The sequence below is a fragment of the Rana temporaria genome, chromosome 2, assembly GCF_905171775.1.
Source record: "Rana temporaria chromosome 2, aRanTem1.1, whole genome shotgun sequence".
NCBI lineage: Eukaryota > Metazoa > Chordata > Amphibia > Anura > Ranidae > Rana > Rana temporaria.
In genome coordinates, this window is record NC_053490.1 from 523,086,739 (window position 1) to 523,105,666 (window position 18,928).

An 18,928-nucleotide genomic window follows, 5' to 3' on the forward strand; every position below is an offset into this window, starting at 1 on the left:
TAATGGTAGAAGATTCCCTGACATTGGTGTCAGTGGGAGGAAAAATATATTCTAGGAACCTTGGATTGAGGGTCTGTGTTCTATTTGGTCTCTAGAGGTGACTGGGGGGGTCTCTCTAGGGCAGGGGTCTCAAACTCAAATTACCTGAGGGCCACAAGACAAGTTTTCATATGCCATGGGGGGCCGCATGCAAACTTTCAAACTTCAAAAACAACAGTACTGGTGTCAGCGAACACATTATTATCCCCCAGCACTGGTGTAAGTCAGGGTTTGACAAATTTGCTTGGAATCTAGGAGCCAGCTAAAAAAGTTAGGAGCCAGAAAACGCACCCCGTCCCGACGAGCTTGCGCGCAGAAGCGAACACATACGTGAGCAGAGCCCGGATATGTAAACGGTGTTCAAACCACACATGTGAGGTATCGCTGCGATTGGTAGAGTGAGAGCAATAATTCTAGCCCTAGACCTCCTCTGTAACTTAAAACATGCAACCTGTAGATTTTTTTAAACGTCGCCTATGGAGATTTTAAAGGGTAAAAAAGTTTGTCGGCATTCCACAAGCGGACACAATTTTGAAGCGTGACATGTTGGGTATGAATTTACTCGGCGTAACATTATCTTTCATAATATTAAAAAAAATGGGGATAACTTTACTGTTGTCTTATTTTTTAATTAAAAAAAGTGTAATTTTTTCCCAAAAAAGTGCGCTTGTAAGACCGCTGCGCAAATACGGCGTAACAGAAAGTATTGCAACGATCGCTATTTTATTCTCTAGGGTGTTAGGATAAAAAATATATATAATGTTTGGGGGTTCTAATTAGAGGGAAGAAGATGGCAGTGAAAATAGTGAAAAATGACATTAGAATTGCTGTTTAACTTGTAATGCTTAACTTGTAATACCAACGGCCACCACCAGATGGCACCAGCTCACATCTGGTAGTAATAACTTGTAATACCAACGGCCACCACCAGATGGCACCAGCTCACATCTGGTGGTAATAACTTGTAATACCAACGGCTCACCACCAGATGGCGCCAGCTCCCCTCACTTCCACCCTGCCTGCGGGCCACTTATAACTGGTCCGCGGGCCACAAATGGCCCGCGGGCCGGTACTTTGAGAGTTGAGACCACTGCTCTAGGGGGACTGTGGTTTTTGTGAGGGCACTGTTGGAAACTAGAGGGCACTGTGGGATTTGGGGAACATTGTGGGACACTGTTGGAGGTTGTGGGTAGTATAGGGGGTGGAGGCTTTGCAGCAGGCTGGGTCATAGTGGTAGATTGGGAGGCAATGTGGGACACTGTAGGTGGTTGGTGTCACTATGGAAAGGGGGGGTAATTGATCTGCAGCAGACTGGGGGGCACTGTGGGAGGTTGGGAGGCACTGTGGGACACTGTTGTAGGGTGGTGGTACTATAGGGGGCTGGAGGCTCTGCAACAGGCTGGGGGGGGGGGCACTGTGGGAGATTGGGAGGCACTGTAGGACACTGTAGGAGGTTGGTGACACTTTAGGGGCTGGAGGCTCTGCAGCAAGCTCTGGGGCACTGTGAGAAATTGGGAGGCACTGTGGGACACTGTTAGAGGTTGGTGGCTTTATAGGGCACAGAAGGCTCTGCAACAGACTGGGGGGCATCGTGGCAGGTTGGGAGACACTTGGGACTCTGTTGTGTTGGAGGATGGTGGTGCTATAGGGGGCCCTGCAACAGACTGGGGGGGGGGGCACCGTGGGAGATTGGGAGGCACTATAGGACATTGTAAGAGGTTGGTGGCACTATAGGGGGCTGGAGGCTCTGCAGCAGGATGGGGGGCACTGTGGGACACTGTTAGAGGTTGGTGGCTTTATAGAGCACCGGAGGCTCTGCAACAGACTGGGGGGCACGTGGGAGGTTGGGAAGAAATATAGGACACTGGTGGAGGGTGGTGGTACTATGGTGGGTTGAAGGCTCTGCAGCAGTCTGGGGGACACTGTGGGAGGTTAGGAGACGCTGTGGGACACTGTTGGAGGGTGGTGGTACTATAGGGGGCAACAGGCTGGGGGGGGGCACTGTGGGAGATTGGGAGGCACTATAGGACACTGTAGAAGGTTGGTGGCACTATAGGGGGCTGAAGGCTCTGCAGCAGGCTGGGGGACACTGTGGGAAATTGGGAGGCACTAGTCTGTGGGACACTGTTGGAGGTCGTGGTACTATGGCGAGCTAGAGGGGGCTGGGGGGGGGGGCACTGTGGGAAATCGGGAGTCACTGTGGGACACTGTTAGAGGTTGGTGGCTTTATACGGCACCAAAGACTCTACAAACAGACTGGGGGACACTGTGGGAGGTTGGGAAGCAATATAGGACTCTGGTGGAGGGTGGTGATACTATGGTGGGTTAAAGGCTCTGCAGCAGGCAAGGGGGCACTGTGGGAGGCTGGGAGGCACTGTGGGACAATATTGAAGGGTGGTGGTACTATAGGGGGCTGGAGACTATACAGCAGGCTGGGGGGAATGTGGGAGGTTGGGAGGCACTGTGGGACACTGTTGGAGGGGGGGGGGGGCTGGACAGTATAGGGGGCTGGAGATCTGAGGCCTGCTGGGGGCACTGTGGGACACTGTTGGAGGGGGGGGGGGCTGGACAGTATAGGGGGCTGGAGATCTACGGCCTGCTGGGGGCACTGTGGGACACTGTTGGAGGTTGGTGGCACAATAGGGAGCTGGTTGCAGAAGGGGGGGGCATTATGGGAGGTTGGGAGGCACTGGGGGACACTGTTGAAGGGTTGGTGGCACTATAGGGAGCTGGTTGCAGAGGGGGGCACTGTGGGAGGTTGGGAGGCACTGGGGGACACTGTTGGAGGTTGGTGGCACAATAGGGAGCTGGTTGCAGAAGGGGGGGGGGCACTATGGGAGGTTGAGAGGCACTGCGGGACACTGTTGGAGGGGGAGCTGGACAGTATAGGGGGCTGGAGATCTGCGGCCAGCTGGGGGCACTGTGGGAGGTTTAAAGGCACTGTGGGACACTGTTGGAGGTTGGTGGCACTATAGGGAGCTGGTTGCAGAGGGGGGCACTATGGGAGGTTGGGAGGCACTGGAGGACACTGTTGGAGGGGGGGATGGACAGTACAGGGGGCTGGAGATCTGCGGCCAGCTGGGGGCACTGTGGGAGGCTGGGAGGCACTGTGGGACAATGTTGAAGGGTGGTGGTACTATAGAGGGCTGGAGACTATGCAGCAGACTGGGGGCACTGTTGGAGGTTGAGAGGCACTGTGGGACACTGTTGGAGAGGGGGCTGGACAGTATAGGGGGCTGGAGACTATGCAGCAGGCTGGGGGCACTGTGGGAGGGTTAGGGGGCACTGTGGGACACTGTTGGAGGTTGGTGGCACTATAGGGAGCTGGTTGCAGAAGGGGGGGGGGGTACTATGGGAGGTTGGGAGGCACTGGGGGACACTGTTGGAGGTTGGTAGCACTATGGTAGGCTGGAGGCTCTGCAGCAGACAGGGGACACTGTGGGAATACCTTCCCTTATTGCTGCACTTATTTTAGGCCTTCTATAAGTATGGGCCCCTGATGAGATGAGAACTTCAATTGAAAAGACCCCCATCTTCCAGGTCTGCAATGATTAGATGGGGGTTGTGTTCACGTTCCATCGAGTAAAATGCGCCTATAAACTCTTCCATGGTATAGAAGGATGACAGACACGTCAGTGCGATCTTCACCCCGAGCTGTTATGTTGGAACCTGCCTAGCCGAGCTGTCATGTTGGAACCTGCCTAGCATGAGACATCCCGAGGCAATCGGTCAGCTTCAGCTGTGGCCCCGGGGCCACAACACTGCTGTCAGAGGAGCTCAGTGCAGATATTACCGTCCGTCGGTTCTCAGGCATTTCACGTCTACGGGGACATCCCGCTCTGACACATGAATGTTAATGTACATCAGCTGTGCTGTGCCTCGCATTGCCAGGATAACATTGTGTTCTGGAATGTCACACCCTTTCCTTAATCCCATTATCCCTGAAAGTGCGGACCGCGCCGCGTCCCCCTGTACCAAACATCCCAGAGAGTGCGGACCGCGCCGCGTCCCCCTGTACCAAACATACCCAACACGTGTCAGCTTCCAAGTCACACTCCCATATGACGTGTGCTCTTCACCATCATAAGGATACACAATGGGGAATCCATCTCTGGCCAAGGCCTAGCATCAGATATATCATTGTATGTGGAGGGCATGCATGCCATGTGATGCCCTCATCTGCTTTTCCCAGAGACCGCACTACCACCCCTGACGGAGCCATCTTTGTTCAGGCATCATACAGAGCCACCATCTACTTCCTGGACTGGGATGTGTAGTTCTTAGCTGTGTTCTAACACAGATCAGCCCTTGCTGCAGCCTCTGACCTCCTAACTTGCTACAAACTTACAATGATCACTGCGGAGAAGAGGCTGAGGAAATGCCTTTTAATGCCTGCAGTGGACGGATGACATTGTCTCAGCCTAGACAAAGTCACTGGACTGGGGCTCAAGAACGGTTTTATAATGATGCATGATGGAGCTTAGCAGTGCCCATCAGCTCAGCCTCACCAGTGCCCATCAGCTCAGCCTCACCAGTGCCCATCAATGCAGCCTCACCAGTGCCCATCAATGCAGCCTGATCAGTGCCCATCAATGCAGCCGCACCAGTGCCCATTGTAACGGTCACCACCGTTTACGATTTCCATTCCACCAACCACGACAGCTTATCCGACACTCCAACAATCCAACAGGCACGATCCATTCCATAAGAATTCCCCCAGAATTAAGACGAGACACAAGCTCTGTTCTTTCTGGTTTCAAATGAATGAATGAACCTTTTAAAGGTAAAACTCAGGTTTTTATACAGTTCACAACCAAAAAGCATGTTACAGGGACAATGAAACTCTCCACCCCCAAAACATCACACAATGGGGCTTCATATACATTCTTTTAGATAATGACATTCAGATGAGTTAATTATCCCCCAGACGTCCTGACTCCGTCAATAAGCGATTCACCTGCAAAATACACATTCCTATGTCAGGCGTTCTGTCTCCGACAATAAGCTATTCACACCATACAGTGTCATTAGCATCACACAATGGAATGTCTTTCAGGAGCCAGCCTCAATTAACACCTAAAAGTTAGACATCCTCGACCAGCTCTTATGATCGATGTCACATGTGCTGGCATTAGACCAGTGTGCTGTCTATCATAGGAGCCGGTCCAGGAGGCGGGACTTCATATGAGAGCAGCCGCCAGGTAAGCGGGAGATCCCCGCTCTGTGCTATCCGGCAGGGCTCACCCCCTTCCCCTCAGAGGCAGCCCAATGGACCCAGCGGGAACCATGGTAGGGCCGGCCCTGGCTGCCCCCCCGCGTCAGCTTGCGGCACCTGGGCGGGTGCATGGCCCTGGAAAGAGCCCCCAGTGCAGGCGGCCTACCGGGAAATTTCCTAGTAGGCCAGTCAGTGTCCATCAATGTTGGGGGCACAAATCCATCTAATGACACCAGTAAAGGGGCACAGTTCCTCCCAATGACACCAATGATGGGGCACAGTTCCTCCCAGTGACACCAACGAGGGGGCATGATTCTTCCCACCAAATGGCACCAACGATGGGGCACAGTTCCCCCCACTGATGCCGGGACATTATCTAAATCCAATGGCCACAGTCCGACCCCCCCATAAAGTCTGAAGGACCCTAAACTGGCCATTTGTTTAGAACATTTGGAGACCCCTGCTTTAAATAATGATATCAATAAAATAATTATTTCTCTATTCCCCCCAAAAAATGCTCAGAGGTGGAAGCATGAAATGAGAACATCCACTTCTACATCCAGTCCCTGGTGGAGGATGATGGGAGTTGTAATTCACAAAACAGCTGGAAGATTTCACACTGACCTCCGATAATCCTTCTCTATAAAAGCCGAGCCGGGACTATTTTTATTTGAGGTTTCGGTGTTAACACTACGCCCAGAATAGCAGCCCAGGGAGCTCCGGGGTCACACTTGGAAGCGTTCGTAGAAAGTTGGCAGTTAGGTTGGACTAGGGCAGAGGCTCAAACACTAGAAGGGTGCGTGCCATCCTCTCGTCTTAATACAACGATTGTGCTTTTGTTTTGTGGTGCAATGTTGAAACACTGGCCCAGATTCAGAAAGCAATTGCGCCCGTGTAACCATAGGTTACACGGCGCAATTGCTGACTTGCTCCGGTGTAACGAGTGCTCCTGATTCAGGAACCTCGTTACACCGGCTGCAGCCTAAAATCTGCGCGGCATAAGGCTCTTATGCCTCGCAGATTTTAGGCTGCATTCTTGCGGGGGCCGCTAGGGGGCGCTCCCATTGTGTATCAGCGTGTAGTACTGTATGCAAATTGCATACTACCACTGATTCACAAGCTTGCGCGGGCCCCGCGCAAGCCAGGTACGGAGTTTCCGTACGGCTACTTTAGCGCAAGGCTGCCCCTTCTAATAGTAGGGACAGCCAATGCTAAAGTATAGTATAAATTTTAATTTCACGGCGTTTGCGTAAGTGATTCGTGAATGGCGCTGGACGCCATTCACGTTCACTTTGAAGCAAATGACGTCCTTGCGACGTCATTTGCCGCAATGCACGTCGGAGCATGCGCTGTACGCTCGGCGCGGGAGCGCGCCTAATTTAAATGATTCCCGCCCCCGGCGGGATCATTTAACTTGCGCGCGCTTACGCCGGGCAAATTTGCCGGCGCGCCCTCGCAGTTCACGGAGCTACTGCTCCGTGAATCGAGGGCAGCGCAAAATATTTGCGTGGGCGCAGGGCAAAATCGTTGCCCTGTGCCCGCGCAAATAAAGCGCAAGCTATGCTGAATCTGGGCTACTGTTTTTTTTTTTTTTAGTTGTAGTATTGGTTGATCCTTATGTAGCGCTTATACCCCAAAGAAGCCACTGATGGATAAGTCCCCTGATTCCCGAATGACAATGACCCTTCTGGCAATGCAATGGAAACTGAACATTCCTTAACCGCTTAAGCCCCGAACCAAAATGCAGCTAAAGGGTGCGCGGTCGTGCGACGTGGCTCCCAAACAAAATTGGCGTCTTATTTTTCCCACAAATAGAGCTTTCTTTTGGTGGTATTTGATCACCTCAGTTTTTATTTTTTGCGCTATAAACAAAAATAGAGCGACAATTTTGAAAAAAATGCAATATTTTTTACTTTTTTCTATAATAAACATCCCCCAAAAACATATATAAAAATTATTTTTTCCTCAGTTTAGACCGATACGTATTCTTCTACCTATTTTTGGTAAAAAAATCGCAATAATCGTTTATCGATTGGTTTGTGCAAAATTTATAGCGTTTACAAAATAGGGGATAGTTTTATTGCATTTTTATTTTTATTTTATTTTTTTACTACTAATGGCGGCGATCAGCGATTTTTTTCGTGACTGCGACATTATGGCGGACACATCGGACAATTTTGACACATTTTTGATGCATTTAAATTGCATTCTTTATTGTGAAAATGACAGTTGCAGTTTGGGAGTTAACCACAGGGGGCGCTGATGAGGTTATGTGTGACCTCAAGTGTGTTTCTAACTGTAGGGGGGTGTGACTGTAGGTGTGACGTCATCGATTGCGTATCCCTATAAAAGGGAACACACGATCGATGACGCTGCCACAGTGAACAACGGGGAAGCTGTGTTTATATACAGCTCTCCCCGTTCTTCAGCTCCGGGGACCGATCGCGGGACTCCAGCAGGGATCGGGTCCGCGAGTCCCGCGGCCTGTGGTCACGGAGCTTCGGACCGGGTCACGGAAACGCGTCGGCGGCGCGCGCGCGACTCCACGGCTGGGCCTAAATAGCAACGTACATGTGCCCATCCGTGCCATTCCGCCTCCTGTAGTCCAAGGGAGGGGGCGAGCACGACACTCCACACCAGGGAGAAAGCCTCACATTACTGTGTGTAGTTACAGACAGAAGAACAGGAAGTGAGGATTTCTCAGAGGAAATGAGGACATTTAAAAGCAAAATGGAAGGATGAGGTAAGTGAAGGAGGACTGCACCAAGGTAAAGGAAGCTATTTAGGAAAGAAAATTGTACCTTTACAACCCCTTTCATGCATTGTTTACTTTTTACTTCAATAAAAAATTATTGTACCGGAAAGACAGGAGGCTTCAGGGCAGAGCTAAGAGCTGCAGAAGGAAGGTCACACTTCCGAAGAGTCAGCTGAACCCTTACTTATAGAGGATGCAAGCTCATACTCAATATCCCTGCCCGGAGTTGAGCTTTAAAGATAGGAGGCTTCGGGGAGGAGCTAAGAGCTGCAAAAGAAAGGTCACACCCCCGAAGAGTCAGCTGAACCCTTACTTATAGAAGATCCAAGCTCATACTGAATATTTCTGCCTGGAGTTGAGTTTTACAGACAGGAGGCTTCAGGGGAGGAGCCAAGAGCTGCAAAATAAAGGTGACACCCCTGAGGAGTCAGCTGAACCCTTACTTGTATATCCCTGTCGGGAGTTGAGTTTTAGAGACAGGAGGCTTCAGGGGAGGATCTAAGCTGTAAAATTAAGGTCACACCCCTGAAGGGTCAGCTCAGCCCTTACTTATAGGAGATACAAGCTCATACAGAATATTTCTGCCTGGAGTAGCGTTTTAGAGACAGGAGGCTTCAGGGGAGGAGCTAAGCTGTAACATGAAGGTTACACCCCTGAAGAGTCAGTTGAACCCTTACTTATAGAAGATGCAAGCTGATACTGATTATTTCTGCCTGGAGTTGAGTTTTAGAGACAAGAGGCTTCAAGGGAGGAGCTACATTGTAAAAGGAAAGTCACACCCCTGAAGAGTCAGCTGAACCCTTACTTATAGGAGATGCAAGTTCCTACTGAATATTTCTGCCTGGAGTTGAGTTTTAAAGACAGGAGGCTTCACACCCCCAAAGAGTCAGCTGATCCCTTACTCAGAGAAAATTCAAGCTCATACTGAATATTTCTGCCTGGAGTAGAGTTTAAGAAACAGGTGGCTTAAAGGAAATAATCTAAGAGCTGCAAAAGGAAGGTCCCACCACTGAAGAGTCAGCTGAACCATTACTTATAGGGGATGCAAGCTCATACTGAATATTTCTGCCTGGAGTTGAGTTTTAGAGACAGGGTGCTTCAGGGGAGGAGCTGAGCTGTAAAATGAAGGTCACACCCCTGAACAGTCAGCTAAACCCTTACTTATAGGAGATGCATTGTAAAAGGAAGGTCACACCCCTGAAGAGTCAGCTGAACCCTTACTTATAGGAGATGCAAGTTCATACTGAATATTTCTGCCTGGACTTGAGTTTATTAAGACAGGATGCTTCACACCCCCAAAGAGTCAGCTAATCCCTTGCTCAGAGAAAATTCAAGCTCATACTGAATATTTCTGCCTGGAGTAGAGTTTAATAAACAGGTGGCTTAAAGGAAATGATCTAAGAGCTGCAAAAGGAAGGTCCCACCACTTAAGAGTCAGCTGAACCCTTACTTATAGGAGATGCAAGCTCATACTGAATATTTCTGCCTGGAGTTGAGTTTTAGAGACAGGGTGCTTCAGGGGAGGAGCTAAGCTGTAACATGAAGGTCACACCCCTGAAGAGCCAGCTGAACCCTTACTTATAGGGGATGCAAGCTCATACTGAATATTTCTGCCTGGAGTTGAGTTTTAGAGACAGGGTGCTTCAGGGGAGGAGCTAAGCTGTAACATGAAGGTCACACCCCTGAAGAGCCAGCTGAACCCTTACTTATAGGAGATGCAAGCTCATACTGAATATTCTTGCAGTACAGGGGCTGTAAGGCTTTAAAAAGAATTTTCAGTACTAGTAGTATAGAACATGATTGTATATTTCTAAATATTTCCTAAGCTGGCCGCACACTTTTCAATCTTATTGTACGATCTCTGTATAGCCTCCTTTGTATTTTTACCAACAGCTAAATGAATTGTGAGACAATCCATTCAGTGTGTACCTGATCATGAAGTCAGTCTAAAGCTGGCCATACACTTCACAATCTGATTGTACAATCTCTGTTTCTTGGATTCTACTTATTATTTTGACACACTGATGTTGGCTTTTCTGTTCATGTGCTTAGTTTGGAATGCCTCGGGATATTGATGGTTTCATTTAGACAAAATAGTTAAACTAAAACTCATCCCATAGACATTATTGTGTGAAATAATCACAAATCTTTCCAGCCAGCTGCAACTTGTCCACAGATCATGAATACCTCACTTCACTGCCTTCAGGCCCCCCCTTCATCAAATTATCCCCCCTAACCACATAAACGAAACATCAGAAAAGTGATAGATTTTATAACAAGTAGATTTTTCCATCAAGCAATCAGCGCTCAGTATGCGCTTAATCTGCTTATATTCTCTAGCTCCTCCATTCCCCTCAGTATCAACATGCTAACAAAACTAATATATAAAACCTTTCCGTTTTCACTACATACCTATTTTAAACCCAGTGACACCATCGCTGGTTCTCTGTGCTTCTCTGTGCAATGCAGGCAGATCATGGCTGGTGGGAGGGGCTAGCGGGATGCTGTACTTAGCTTCCTAAAAAAATTCCCAGCACTATGGCCCAGATTCACAGAATGTGGGCGCACATTACGCCGCCGTAGAGTAACCAATGTACGCTATGCCAACGCAGCGCAGAGAGGCAAGCAATGAATTCAGCAAGCCAGTGCTCCCAACGCTGCGCCAGCGTGGCGTGGGATTCGAAGGCGTACGCCGGCGTAGGTGGAAGTGGGCGTGACCCATGCAAATGAGGCGTGACCCCATGCAAATGATGGCCCGAGCGCCAGACAGGTACGTATCACGAACTGCACATGCACCGTTACATGGACGCATCCCCCTGCGTCTGCTCACAACCACGTCGGAACAACTGCCTAAACTACGCCGGATCACTTCGTACGGCGTGAATGTAACCTACGCCCAGCCAGACACGCGTCCAACATAAAATACGCCGGCTTGTGTTCCCTGGTGCAGACCTTTGCATGTCTGTTGCTGGGTTATGCCTCCTTAATGGGGCATAACTTTACGCCGGACGTACAACTTACGCGCACCTCGCGTAGCCTGCGTCGGGCGCACGCAGGTTCGTGAATCGCTGTATTTCCCTCATTTGCATGTTTGAATGGCTAATCAATGGGAGCGGCACCACGCACCCAGCCTAAATGTGCGCCCACCCTACGCCGGCGTAAGCAATATACGTCGGCGGGGTGTAGCCTGGTTTTAGGCGCATATCTGTTTGTGGGTCTGGCGCAGAGATACCACGGCGCACATTTGCACTTACGTTGGCGTAACTTGTTATACGTCGGCGTAAGTGCTTTGTGAATCTGGGCCTATGTTTCTGTATCTTAGCCCTAGTGCAAGCAGTGGGCTGGCTCTTGTAAACATTAAAATGCCATGATGGGTGGATGTTAAAGTGGATGTAAACCCGAAATGTATTTTTAATTTTTTTGATGTCACAATGTACAGTATAAGATTTCCTATCATCTGTGCCCAGTCTTGCCACACAGAGTTAATCCAGCTCTGAGCAATCCTCTTTTTTTGTTCAGTGAAATAAAACGGACTTACAGAGAAAAACCTTAGTCCGTTCCGCCCCCTTGCTGTGAGTGACAGGTTATTTACATATCTCATGCACTAGCCTGGAGACAGGCATTATTTTTTAATTCCCACCCCCACTCCTTTTCTGAAGTCATGTGGTTACTTTTCTGTATTCTGACTGGATGTTAGGGATCATAACAGAATTCTGTGTAAGGAATACACAGGAAAAAATGCATGTTGACAAGGGGAGTGTAGAGGAGGGCGGGGAGTCCACTGACATCACGACTCCACCCACCGAGCTCCAGATAACAGATCCACCCACAGAATCTGCAGTTTTTCGGTTCTTATAACAGACAGAGGGGAGACGTGACAGGTAAGGATACATGCAGGAGGCGTCTATATCCTTATAGATCAGCACTATGGCAGTAGTTTAGAAAGGATGAGAGTGGCTTTACATCCACTTTAATCTGGAGAAGTGGGTGGTCCTAGGCAGGCTGTATTTACATGCAGACCACCCACATTTGATGCTGAGCCTCCATGACTGACAGAACTGAAATCCAGTGATGGGCCAGCAACAGTCAGGCTGGGTGATGGTAGGTGTCCTCCAGGCAGACAAAATTAGATTGGCTCCAGCTTGCCGCAGCTTCTAGTAGACACTGAAGTAATTGGAGGGATGCCCCCATTGGAGGGATTTCCCATCACTTCCTGTTCCAGTGGCCTTCATCACTGGCTCAGCCTTGGATAGGAACAGGGCCATCTTTAATATTGATTGGACCCCAGGCAAACATTTTCTTGGGCCCTTTCCAAATCCAATTATCAACTATTTGCGGGCTCAAGGGGCGGCTGCTCTGGGCCACACAACAATGACTGGGCCCGGGGCAGCTGTCCCTTTTGCCCCGTGGTAAAGATGGCCCTGGCTGGCTGCCAATCTGACATTTCATGGACTCCACCCAGGACTGAAAATGATGTTCAGATCCCATCGGAGAGGGATAAGCAAGCCCAAAGTGTTTCCGTAAAGGGCGATGTGTGATAAACACACAGAGGGCTTCTTCTCATGGACTACAACACAGTTTTTACTTATGGGGGGAGTACTTCTTCAAAGCATTTTTGGACTGCTAAGCATCCATGACTTTATCTCTGTCTTGTTTAGCTTCAGTTATATTAATGTTGCAAAATGAGGACTATGTAACTTCACTGGTTTATGATAGAGACGTTGTGGTGTTAAAAAAAACTCCCACAATGCAAATCTGCAGATGGGTTTATCATTGAAGATTAATCTGTTTATATTCTGCCTTCCCCGGTTCCTCCATCCCCCCTCCCCCTTCCCTGGTTCCTCCATCCCACCTTCCCTGGTTCCTCCATCCCACCTTCCCAGGTTCCTCCATCCCCCCTCCCCTTCCCTGGTTCCTCCATCCCACCTTCCCTGGTTCCTCTATCCCCCCTTCCCTGGTTCCTCCATTCCCACCTTCCCTGGTTCCTCCATCCCACCTCCCCTTCCCTGGTTCCTCTATCCCCCCTCCCCTTCCCTGGTTCCTCCATCCCAACTTCCCTGGTTCCTCTATCCCCCCTCCCCTTCCCTGGTTCCTCCATCCCACCTTCCCTGGTTCCTCTACCCACCCTTCCCTGGTTCCTCCATCCTCCCTTCCCTGGTTCCTCTATCCCCCTCCACCTTCCCTGGTTCCTCTACAGCCCCCCCCCTCTCTGGTTCCTACACCCCCCCCTTCCATGGTTCCTCAATCTCTCCTTCCCTAATTCCTCCATCCCCCTCCCTTGGTTCCTCCATCTCTCCTTCCCTGGTTCTTCCATCCTCCCTTCCCTGGTTCCTCTATCCCCCTCCCCTTCCCTGGTTCCTCCATCTTCCCCTCCCTGGTTCCTCTACTACCCCCCTCCCTGGTTCCTCCACCCCCCCCTTCCACCTTCCCTGGTTCCCCAATCTCTCCTTCCCTAATTCCTCCATCCCCCTCCCTTGGTTCCTCCATCTCTCCTTCCCTGGTTCCTCCATCCTCCCTTCCTTGGTTCCTCTATCCCCCTCCCCTTCCCTGGTTCCTCCATCCTCCCTTCCCTGGTTCCTCTACTACCCCCCCTCCCTGGTTCCTCCACTCCCTTTTCCACCTTCCCTGGTTCCTCAATCTCTCCTTCCCTAATTCCTCCGTCCCCCTCCCTTGGTTCCTCCATTTCTCCTTCCCTGGTTCCTCCATCCACTCCACCCTTCTGCGGTTCCTCCACCCCCCCACCCCTTCTCTGGTTCCTCTATTTCCATTCCCCTCTTTCCTGGTTCCTCCATCCCCCTTCTCAGGTTCCTCTATTACCCTTCCCCCTCCCCTGGTTCCTCCACCCCCCCCTGTTTTTTTTCTCCCTCCTCCCATGGTTCTTCCATCCCCCCTTCTCTGGTTCCTCCATTCCCCCTTCGCTGGTTCTTTCCTCCCTCCTGCCCTGGTTCCTCCTTCCCCCCTTCTCTGTTTATTCCATCCCCCTCCCCCTTCTCTGGTTACTCCTCCCCTTCCTTTCCCCCTTCCCTCCTTCCTCAATCCACCTCCCCCTTCCCATGTTCCTCCATCTCTCCTTTCCCCGGTTGCGCCATCCCCTTCCCCATTTCCCGGTTTCTCCATCCCCTCCACCTTCCTCTGGTTCCTTCATCCCATCTTCTCTGGTTCCTCTTTTTGCCTTCCCCCTTCCCTTGTTCCTCCATCCCCTCTTCCCTGGTTCCTCCACCCCCCCTTCCTTGGTTCCTCCATCCCCCCTCCCCTGGTTCCTGTAAGGCCTCGTACACACGACCGAACATGTCTGCTGAAACTGGTCCGTCGGACCAGTTTCCGCGGACATGTTCGGTCGTCTGTACGGCCGACCGGACAATTTTCCGGCGGATCGGACAGGTTTCCAGCGGACAAATGTTTCTTAGCATGCTAAGAAACATGTCCGCTGGAAGCCTGTCCGTCTGTACGACTCACCGGACATGTTCGCTCGGCCGAAAGCCCTCGCATGCGTCGAAGTGATTCGACGCATGCGTGGAAGCATTGACCTTCCAGGGTCGCGCACATCCCCGCGTCATCGTCGCGGCGACGGCGCGGCCACGTCACCGCGTTCGCTGTCCGCGGGAAATTTGGTCTGATGGTGTGTACAGCCATCAGACCAAAATCCGCCAGCGGACATGTCCGATGAAAACGGTCCGCGGACCGTTTTCATCGGACATGTCCCGTCGTGTGTACGAGGCCTGAGTGACGTCCCGTGTGTCCTGTTGTAGTGACAACGTTGTCCTTTTTAAACCAATTTTAATGGCATTTAGAGGGTTGGGCCATTGAGCCCAATTTTTTTAATCTAAATTTGTATTGATATTTTTGTATTATTAAAGTATTTATTGCCTACTATATACCGTGGTTGGTCCCCCTTTACAACTCCTTAGGGGTGGGATCTATTCCCCCCCTTCTTTTTCCCTTGTTTCCCAATTCCCCATTTTTTTTAAACCATATGAACCTGTCAACAAATAAATATGTAAAAAAAAAAAGAAAGAAAAGGAAGTGAACCCTTTGTTACAACACCCCAGGGACAGCTGAGTGTGCCTTTGCCAATGCCCACATTGATAATTGATCAAGTCAGCATTCAGGGCCAGCAAGGCAGCGCCCTCCCAGCAGTAATAGTTCAACCCCAGTACATTAGGTCCCATGCAGGTCCGGACTGGCCATAGGGCATACCGGGCATATGCCCAGTGGGCCGCATGTCACGTCTCCCCCCAGTGTATCATGCAGGGGGTCCAGAACTGTTAGGCGGGTGACTGTGTAACAAACTGTGGGGGGCTGTGTAATGTAAAGGGGTCCAGAGGTGCGGTGCTATGTAATGTAAAGGGGTCCAGAGGTGCAGGGTGCAGTGTAATGTAAAGGGGTCCAGAGGTGCAGGGTGCAGTGTAATGTAAAGGGGTCCAGAGGTGCAGGGTGCTGTGTAATGTAAAAGGGTCCAGAGGTGCAAAGTGCTGTGTAATGTAAAGGGGTCCAGAGGTGCAGGGTGCTGTGTAATGTAAAAGGGTCCAGAGGTGCAAGGTGCTGTGCAATGTAAAGGGGTCCAGAGGTGCAAGGTGCTGTGCAATGTAAAACGGTCCAGAGGTGCAAGGTGCTGTGTAATGTAAAGGGGTCCAGAGGTGCAGGGTGCTGTGTAATGTAAAGGGGTCCAGAGGTACGGTGCTATGTAATGTAAAGGGGTCCAGAGGTGCAGGGTGCTGTGTAATGTAAAGGTATCCAGAGGTGCAGGGTGCTGTGTAATGTAAAGGGGTCCAGAGGTGCAGGGTGCTGTGTAATGTAAAGGGATCCAGAGGTGCAGGGTGCTGTGTAATGTAAAGGGGTCCAGAAATGCAGGGTGCTGTGTAATTTAAAGGGGTCCAGAGGTACAAGGTGCTGGAACCCCACGTCCCATCATTAACCGCCGCCGCAAAGCCCCCCCCCCCCCCCATCCCAGGCTGCTCTAAAATGCCCGGGCCTATTTTTTTGTCCTCATTCCCAAGCCAAGACCAAGTAATCTCAGGGTGTCCAGACTTCTAGTCGCTCGGACCTCGCCCCGGGTCTCTGCAAGGGGAAGATCTGACGGGTGTTGAGGCCAGACCTCTCAGCCATTTGGAGCATGTCATGATATGTCAGCAGATAGCAGCCGGGTAAATAAAAAAATGGCGTCACCCTGAAGTCCGGCGGGTGTGATCGCTGTGTGATCAGCTGTCATGAAGTCATGTCTTCCTGTGACATCAGCGGGAGGGGAGCCGACAATAGAGCCAGTGTACAATGTTCTCATGAAGTCATCCTTACCGATATATAATGGCCCACCGGGTTACTGCAGGCAGGAAATGTTTATTTAAAACTAAAAACAGGGCTGCTAAAAAAAGGTAAGTGATATAATTAGTAGAGGAAACTTCACCAGGACACAGCAGGTTTTATTTTTTCCAGGGAAAACCGAGCAGAACTGGATGAGGGTGATGAAGGTGTAGTCTGTGTGCAATTAAAGCTGAACTCTAGAAACACAAACTAAAGAAACCATTAATACGTCATTATTTTATTTCATATCATTAAAAAATAAACTGAACAAATAGGTTTGTTCAACAGACAGATAGCTAGATTCATAAAGAGTTACGCCGGCGTATCAGTAGATACGCCGTCGTAACTCTGAATCTACGCCGTCGTAAATTTAAGCGTATTCTGGAAACCAGATACGCTTAAATTAGGCTAAGATATGAGCGGCGTAAGTCTCCTACACCGTCGTATCTTAGGGTGCATATTTACGCTGGCCGCTAGGTGGCGCTTCCGTGGATTTCAGCGTAGAATATGCAAATGAGCAAGATACGCCAATTCACAAACGTACGTGCGCCCGTCGTAATTAGTTACGCCGTTTACGTAAGAGATACGCCGGCGTAAAGATAAAGCTGCTCCCTAGGTGGCGCAGCCTATCTTTTTACGTTGTTTGCGTAAGTCGTACGCGAATAGGGCTGTGCGTGAGTTACGTCACGTCGTAGGCAGTGTTCGACATATCTTAGGCATTCTCTCCGACGCATGCACACTGGGATTCTTTCACGAACAGCGCATACGCCGCTCGTAAAAAAAAGTCAATCACGTCGGGTCACCAGTCATTAACATAAAACACGCCCCCCTGTTCCACATTTGAATTAGGCGCGCTTAGGCCGGCCCATTTACGCTACGCCGCCGTAACTTAGGAGGCAAGTGCTTTGTGAATACTGCACTTGCCTCTCTGACTTACGGGGGCGTAGCATATATACGATACGCTACGCCTCCTCAACATTAAGCCGGTCTATATGAATCTGGCTAATAGTTTACAAATTCCATGTTACACTGGATGCATCAATCTCGACATGTTTCCCCAAATAACTTTCGGTTTCTTCAAGAGTCTATGCATCAATGTGAACTGAATGACAAATGGACGAATGGAATAACGAATTAACAATAATAAATAATAATGATAATAAAAACTTTTTATTATTATTATGTATTATTATTATTAATTCGTTAAGTACCATTCATTTAGATGTGGCATTTGTTATTTCTGATAATTTGCAACTTCGGATAAATTCATATTCGTTACATTCATAAACATACCTATAATTTACTAGTTAGTTTTTTGTTTCGAATTTCCGAATTTTCAAATTTACAAATTTTTGAATTTAGGAATTTTTGAATTGACAACTTTGGGAATTTTTTAAATTAACACATTTTCAATTTAGGAATACCACAGCTAAAACTAATGGAACATAACAAATTAGAATTTTTCCAAAGTTACTAATTTATTCTAAATAACAAATTTCGATCATAACGAATGACCCGAAAAACAAAAACAAATGAAACGAAAACAAACGCATTTTTCAGCAGTGCATACTGTATGTCTAGTGAACTGCATGCAATCTAGGGAATAGAAAGACTGTAAAGGAATAGGCTTACAATTAGGGTTGTCCCGATACCGATACTAGTATCGGTATCGGGACCGATACTGAACATTTGCCATTAGTACTTGTACTCGCGCAAATGCTTCCGATGCTTTACCAATACTTTTTTTCCCCCCAAGAGCGGGTGGAGAGGGGGTGAAGTGCGGGTGGAGAGGGGGCAGGGAGCGGGTGGAGAGGAGGCGGAGAGTGGAGCAGAGCAGTCCTCGAGTATGGAGGAGAGCTGCTGCCGCCTAGTCCCCAAAGAGAGAGCCAAGGCCCCCCCCCCCCCCCCCCCGCTGCCGACATTTAGTTGATTTGCGCTTGGAGAACATAACAGCTTTCATTTGAATAGCTGTGTGTTCTCCGCCGCGCCTCGTCATGTATAGCCCCTCCCCCTTGTCCGGAAACTTTGATAGGCAGATCACCCGTCCCAGGATTGGACGGGTGATCTGTCTATCAAAGTGCCCAGGCAAGGTAGAGTCTCTATACATGACGAGGCGCGGCGGGGAACACACAGCTATTCAAATGAAAGCTGTTATGTTCCCCAAGCGCAAATCAACTAGATGTCGGCAGCGGGGGGGGGGGGGGGGGGGGGGGGACTTGGCTTTCTCATTGGGGACACAAGGCTGTAATTAGGGACAAGGCTGCATTATGGACAAGGCTGCATCTAGGGACAAAGCTGCATTATGGACAAGGCTGCATCTAGGGACAAAGCTGCATTATGGACAAGGCTGCATCTAGGGACAAAGCTGCATTTAGTGACAAGACTGCATTTGGGGACACAAGGCTGCATTTAAAAAAAAAGTATCGGTAATCTGTATCGGCGAGTACATGAAAAAAAGTATCAGTACTTGTACTCGGTCCTAAAAAAGTGGTATCGGGACAACCTTACTTACAATACATCCAGCATGGGTGAGGTTAACCAGTAAAAACACAAACGGATGTCCAGGAGACTTCGGAATATGTCGCCAATCATTCAAATATTCTGTATGGACAGTAGGGAGT

At 49.6% G+C, this 18,928-nt stretch overlaps 1 protein-coding gene across 1 annotated transcript in view; it reads left to right on the plus strand.

The window, feature by feature from the left end:
* The window catches only part of RCSD1 (RCSD domain containing 1), a 108,854-nt gene that overhangs the window by 10,868 nt on the left and 79,058 nt on the right, over positions 1 to 18,928 (plus strand). The window lies entirely within an intron of this gene.